This window comes from Triticum dicoccoides, chromosome 3B (assembly GCF_002162155.2).
Source record: "Triticum dicoccoides isolate Atlit2015 ecotype Zavitan chromosome 3B, WEW_v2.0, whole genome shotgun sequence".
NCBI classification, from domain to species: Eukaryota; Viridiplantae; Streptophyta; class Magnoliopsida; order Poales; family Poaceae; genus Triticum; species Triticum dicoccoides.
The window spans coordinates 781,160,271-781,168,219 of NC_041385.1; positions in this window are offsets into that span (position 1 = coordinate 781,160,271).

Here is a 7,949-nt window from a genome sequence, read left to right on the forward strand (position 1 = left end):
CTGCGTATGTTTCATCGATTGTACATGATGTACTTCACGTTCGCTGGATCGTTGGGGGGGGCCAGGCCCCTGTTCGCCCCCCTGTCTCCGCCACTGGTCGAGGCGCCATCCAAGAATATTGCGTTGACTACAGATATTAACTAGCGTAACCCGCGCCGCGCTCGATGATCACTCGCGGATGTTCAATCTACTAATTCAAAAGTGGATCAGTGCACGTTGATTTAATCTCAGAATAATATATAGAGACATTGAAGCAATTGGAAGCTATTGAAATATTGCAAACGTAGGGATACAAAGGTACAAATTAAAAGCGGCACACTCTTGAGGGAAACAAATTATTCAAACTACATACAGTTCGCTGCAGACAATGAACTGTATATAAAAACACAAACACACTACATAGATAAGATAGAAGTAGTTGTTAGTGGATTAGATCATCCTAGTATATCCTCCTGCAGGATAGGTGCCTGTGATAAAATGATAAAGTGAGTTTGCAAGTTCTTGGATACGCCAGACGGGAGGGTGCGCGCCCGTGTATGTGATAATGGGATCGCCGCTGTCTGGGCGTTGGGGATACATACAAAGTGGTAATATATCAAAGAAGCCATTGCATATCTTTGCCAAAATCATTGTCTGTCTTGCAAACTCGTTTTGCTTTGTGCGTACTTGCTTGACGGCCCATATTGAACTGCCATTGCTTTGCTTGAGCCTTCTCTCTTGCTGTAAACAGCCTTTTCTTTGTGACTTCAAGGGCATAGTAATTATGATCATTGATAGAAATACTATAGTCTGCACAGTGCATGCAGTGCACGTATGCAACCCGATGAATATACCCCTCCGAATGCAATGCATCGCATGCAACCGGATGAATATACCCCACCGCATGCAGTGCACGCATGCAACCCGATGAAAATACCTCGAGGCCCAGAGAGTTCAATTGATTAAGTTTGCATCCTGATGATTGTTACATGCATTGAGTTTTACTTGATAGCATATTAGCATGACCTCCCCTGGTGCGCCTTCGCCTTAAGAAGGCAAGTTGCAGAGTGCAGACACGATGTCGGCGACGACGACGACGGGCCAACTGCTCTGCTGCACGCGATGCTTGCCGTCGGGAGTGTCGTGTCCTGGAGACAGCATGGCGGACGCTCACCATATCCGCTCGCTGCCAGTCGACGCGGGATACAATGGTGGCGAGGGTGGCTCCCGACGCAAGGCGGTCGATGGAGACATGGCCTCCAGCTTCACGGCGCACGCAGCCAAGCCCCGGGCGGACGGAAGTCACGACAAATGACCTCTGTGCACTGATCCATGCCTCCACGGCGCACGCCTCTCCGACGCCCGTCCCGTCCCGTCCTGGTCAATGTTCTCGTGAGCATCGTTGAGAGCGGGAGGTGTGGCGGCAGGAGAGGAGCAGGCGCAACGTGGTTGAACCCAGGCGCATCGTGGTTGCCGGGGGCCTACGTTTGGTTCTCTGCTCCAGGGCAGGTAGAAGGCAGAGCAAGTTTATAACCATGGAGGGCCGCAAGCGCATGCTTAGACCGGAGACTCGTTGCGATTGCGGTGCACATATGGTGGTGAAGCTGGACAGAGAACGTGGTGTTTGGTTCGTCGTGTCATTCGTGGATGATCACAACCACGCGATGGCTAGGCCCGACGAGGTTTGTTTTCTGTGGTCTCACAGACGGATTGGAGAAGGCACGAGGGTAGAGATATTGGCGTTGGAAGCTATCAGGATAAGAAAGCATATAATAATGGACAACTTTCTCAGCAGATACGGTTCGTACGATAAGTGCGGGCTTATCAGGAGGGATATTTACAATCTTTGTTTCAGAGAAAAAATGAAGCTCATTGCAAAAGGTGACGCAGAGACGGCAGTTGGCATTATGAGGAGCAGGAAGGAGAACCCTAAGTTTTTTTTTTGAGTATGTGCGTGACAAGGAAGGGCGACTAAAGAGTATGTTTTGGTGTGATGCACAGTCGCGGAGGGACTATCAGGACTACGGAGATGTGGTTGTGTTTGATAGCACGTATAAGATGAACAGGTATGGTATGCCGTTCGTCCCCTTTGTCGGAGTTAACAACCACCGTTGCACCACAGTGTTTGGATGTGCCATAATTGCTGACGAGACGGAAGGGACATATGTGTGGCTGCTGCAGACATTCATGAAGGCAAACTGTCAGGTGAAGCCAAAGTCAATAATCACAGATGGTGACGCTGCAATGATCCGGACTATTCGGACTGTGCTTTCAGATGTTTTCCATCGTCTTTGCTCCTGGCGTATCGAGAAAAATATGCAGAGGCACCCGCATTACAAGTCACTGGATGAGTTCAGATCGCTCCTATACTATGCCACCTCTCAAGCGAACTTTGAGCAGAGATGGACCGCTTTCTATAATAAGTGGAAGACAGATAGAACTAAAGAGTGGCTTGACAGGATGTACAGGAAGAAGAGACTTTGGGCAGCTTCATATCTTTCCGATGGTTTTTTCCTTGGTATGCGAAGTAACCAGAGAAGCGAAAGCCTCAACTCCTGCCTTCACCTACACCTGGACTACGGTATGACAATAGTTGATTTGGTTGTGCATTATGAGAACTGTATAGTTCGTCTACGTGAGAATGAGGCGTACGATGACTGTGAGGCACACCAAAAAGAACCACCGTCGGTTACTGAATATAAGGCACTTGAGGAGCATGCCGCCAAAGTATTCACACCTGCTAATTTTTACATCCTGCAAGATGATTTGCACAAGATGGGTCAGCTGGAGATATTTGAGACGCTCGTGGGAATTGAGCGTCAGACATATATGGTGACATGGAAGGATAACCACAAGTTCATGTACAATGTTGTTTATGAACCAGGTAACTCAGAAGAAACTATAACATGCAGTTGTCTTAGGATGGTTCGGAAAGACCTGCCATGCAAACACATTCTGTTTGTTCTCCATCATCTGAGCATAACTGAAATACCAAAGTGTTGTGTCCTTCATCAGTTGTCAATAAATGCGAGAGATGGATTGCCTGTGCAGCAGAAGAGTGATTGTTTGGGTGGGCTTGGTCAGGGCCATTAGAGAGAGACCGATATAGTCAAATAAGCATAAAAACCGCAGAGGCAGCTCATGTTGCAGCAAATGACCTCTTCTTGTTTGACGAGTTGATGAAGTGTCTGGACAACATAATAGCATAGAAAAGATACCAGAGGAGGAACTTATAGGAAGTAGAAGGTATGCTAAGCTTAAGAAGGCGGCAAGTCAAGCGCAACAAGTTGAGCCGGGTATTGATGATCCTGAGAAAGTTTCGACGAAGGGTGCACCTAAGAAGGGGCGGTCAAAGGGGGGGCCCGATGTTACAAAGAATGGTAGGCCAAAAGATTTTACAGAGAAAAAAAGTGGTCCTTTGTGCAGTCTGTGTAGTCAACCAGGTCATAACAAGGCTACATGTAAAAAAACAGAAGTAAGATGCTACTTTCTTATTTTTTTGTTATGTTGGTACTTCGGTTTTACAAACAATATTTTCTCACCCATATTTTTATGTTATGTTCAGGAATTGGGTGTAGAGAAGCATCTTGCTATGTTGGAAGAATAAAAATGTTTGCATGAGTCTAGTCCGAATAAACCATGTTGTTTCTTGTTCTTACTTGTGTGGCATCAAACTTTGTGTCTCGATTTGTTTATGTGTGATGAAAATATTTATGTGAACATATGTGATATGACACATCATATTTGTTTAAATAATTGTTATCTTATTTGTACTGCTATGTGAAAGAGTTCACAGTTTTAATATACTGCGTTTTTGTTACTGTACCTATTGCAAAAACCATGGCCGACCATCGTTGTGCTGGAAAACATAGCCGACCGTCGTTGTGCAAAAAAATGCCCGACCGGCAGCTGCTGGACCGCAAGTTGGGATATATGACGAGGCGACTCGGGAGGTCCATATAAAGACCAACAAGGGCCCAGTAGCCGGGTCCAACGGGGCGTCGATATCAAGCAGTACTAGCACAGGAGTTCGACCTGTGTAGCACGCCGACTTATTTAAGCTGGTCCTCACCCCCGTCAGCTTCCGAGATGGGACTAAACTCCTTCGTCGGGCACGCGAGGCGACGGTGACTGGGCCGGGGAGGGGCGAGGCTGGGCCTGTCGTATTGGGCCGACATGGGCCGGCCGGCGACGTTGCAGAAATGGAAGCTCGTCAGCGTTGCGTCGACCGCATCACCTTATTTAGTCCCACCTCGCCAACAGAATGGCGCACCGACCGGCTTAAATAGCCGCGTTGGTTGTATCTCTCGAACTCCTCTCTTACAAGCTCCTTGTCAGCCCCGTTGGGCCTCCTTGTGGGCCCTTGTGGGGTCCGCACCGACCGCCCGAGTTGCCTGTCAGCTAGATTTGGGTTGGTTTCACAGTCCCTGGGTCCACAAGGCAAGGTCGGGCTGTTTTTTTTCCTAGTCAAAATCTTTGTAACAAAGGAGGAGGCGTCCGCCTGCATTTATATGTGCGTGGAAGAGCCAACATACGGCGGCTGGCATTATCATCAAATAATAATATTGCACATACTGGCAGCCGTCCGCCTCCATTTGTATGAAACTCGAAGAGACAGCAGACGGCGGCATCATCATCACATAAGCATATAGCACATAGCAGCTGAACATATATAGTTGGAAAATAAATATTGTAGCTAGTACCGACGACGGCACCTTTACTTAGTTGCGGACATTCATGCCCATTACAATAAAAAATGTCATAATATCGAAATCGTTCCTAGTGCCGTCAACGACATGTTTATTTAGTTGCGATCAAAAACCCATCAACGCACTAATTTCTTGTCCATGATCTTCAAAATCTTCTCTTTCACAGCTTCCATCATGTTGCACTCTGAAAAAAGTATTTCAGCTAGAATGCGTCCCCTTGAAGCATTCACCTCAGCTTGATCAAAGTCAAATATCGATTCATCTCCGTTCCAGTTTTGAATGCATTTCACCACAAATAGACCACAAGAAACTCTGCAAAAAACGCGAGTCGGGCATTTCTGTGTAAGAGAAGTACTTAGAACTTAAACAGTTGCACATACCCATCCTTTTGTAATGGCATATCGTACTCATTTATTGGTCAGGAAGATACGTCTGGATGTTCCATTTGTACAAGGGAGTTCACCTCCAACGTATCTTTAGATATTTCTGCCCTCTGAAATAAAAATGTGAAGTTCATATGAAGTACATAACTAATTACTACTATCTATCTTGTTTCATGTAAAGAAAGAAGCTTACCAGGTGCCTTATTTTTTTAAGAACTCCCTTGCTGCATTTACCAGTAGAATTTAAAACTTGAAACTCTTTTTTCTTGTTGTGCATGAGAATTGTTATCCAGTGATTTTCTTCCACATGAAAAGAAAAGTATGCCTACAACAAAGTTTATTCAAGTTCTTGGACACACAAATAGTTATGTACTACGAAGGATCATACAAAAGTGAAGTACCTTATCTGTAATGAAATACTCATCATTAACTCTAGACACCATTTTAGATTGGTTTGTGAAATGCTCCAGAAAATGGTGCTTAGAGTTCTTAACCTTTCCTTCAGCACGAAGAAGAAGCCAGTGTGACACCCAAGATGATAAAATGTGACGGTCAGCACGAGGATTATGGGTCTGCATATGGTTGCAATAACTATTGATGACCTGAAAATAACATAACAACAATACTCTTGTTAGAAACAAATTAAATATGACATGTACAACTTCATATAATTGTTGTAATACTTACACCGCCATGCAACCATTTTTTCGCAATGATGGCTTGAAGCATATCAGGTGTACATGTTTCCCCATCAATTCCTGTCATGTGCACGATAGTTTTCCTACTAAGCTTCTCCGAGTCTGATAGTGTCTGGATATAAACCTTCGCGGCCTCTATGTGATCCTCAATAATGTAATCGGTATTAATCAGAACGTCTCTTATACCAAACAAACCTAAAATATAAGCAAACAATGAGTAAATAAATTGTGCATGGAAGGACTGAAATATCTTCAAAACAAAGTACATAACACTTACTTTTCTTTGGACGTTTACGTCCACCGATCTGCTGAAAGGGTGAAAGAACGTACTTTGACTTTTTTCTCTTGCGTTTCCCATCATTCTCCTCAGTGCCACTTTCTTTCGCATTTTTTATACGTGTGTTCAAACTATCCATACTAATCTCCTCAGATTTATCGGCGCTAGACCCGTCTGACACTGCATTTGTATTCTTGGGGGTTGAAGTAACTGCTGGAAAGTCATTCGTGTCTACCATTGCAAAAGATGGGTCGGTTGAATTACCATTCTCGTCAATAACGAAGGGGTCCCCTTCATCTCCTGTACCGGGTGTGTTGAGATGCATACCTTTCTCACGTGCGGACTTTTTCCCGTTCCCATTGGTGAAGGATGCCTCCACCCTGTTGTCCACATCGTCCTTTGCAGGAGTTGATTTTACATCTGAAAAATATTTTGACGGACCATACCTCCTCATCCAGTTCTCACTGTGCTCCACAAACTCAACATCAGTAAACCCTCTATTTGTCTTGAAGACAAGACCTTTGTTCTCCAGCTCCTCCAGTACTATCTTCAATAACACATGGGAAGCATTAAGTACATGCAAAGAATATGAATAATCTCATGTAATTTGAAGAACACATCACTAATTAGCTCATCACATTTTTTAGGGACAAGGCGAATTTCTTTCTGCATATCTTTGATGCTTTTCATAATTTGATCTAAGGTCGTGTCCTTGCTCGATGAAGCCTCGTCTCTATTATCCTTCCTTTTCCGCAAACGACCTATTCTATCAACTGGCTCAGATTCTTCTTCCACAAATTTCCCCTCTTGAGCGATTATCATCTGTCTGTGCTTCTCACTTATTATGTCATCAACCTGTGCCATGTTAAATCATGTTAAATTACTCACCATGAAAAACGTTCCATAACTCCATGCATGCAAACCATAAATACTTACCCTCCCATTCCTGCGGCCGTATGATGTGTCGTATGCATCACGCTTCATAGCCTCGACTTCTGGCCAGTTAAGCATCAGCGGATACTCATGCGCCAGTGGATCAAATGTCTCGTCATCAAGTGGCTGCACTTTCTCCCAAAACAAGTACTGCATGAACATGAAATATATTAGCAATATTAATAGTCCAGCCTATAGTTCGAAATAAAATATATAACATACAATTTACCTGTATGAGGGCAAGGTTTCCCACCGGCCATGTAAATTTTGTAAGATCCGATACAGTCTTCGTGATGCCATCGACGCAAACGCGTAGAGTAAACACGTTCCAGTTAAATGATTTAATGCTCTCCACATCCTCCACTAGCTTGTAAAAAGCATTAGGAACTTCTACCATGGAGTGTGGTGCAAGAACTGTGCCTAGAAGAACCAACACAATTCGACGCAGGAAATCATCATCATACAATCCACTAGTAGTGATGTCTTGTATAAGCTGGTCTATCATTATTTCGTTCGTACTCGAATCTATGAAACGACTCGGCATCTTCACTTTTGCCTTTAGCCGCCCTTTACCTAAAGCTTTCATGGCATCTCTGCCCTTGTTCACTAGGCCAAAAATATCAAACACATCTTCGGCGCGCAATGATATGGCACCGTTTCTTGATGGCATAATGAACCTTTTTGTGTCCAATGCGTATGATTTAATAATAAACTTTAGCAGACACTTGCGCATGAGCACACTAGGAATCATCAACATTTGTCCTAGTCTAGTGCTTGCAAATTGTTTTTTTTGCCTAGAGGTCAGTTTGCTGACGAGGAGACACCACTTCTCAACAGGACAGAAAATCTCTCCGTACTCCTCCATCACTACGAATAGGAACAAATAATATATTAGCTACTTTTCATGTCTAGATGATGAACATGATGAATGCACCGTTGAAAAAACATTAAAATTACCTCCCACCAGTAC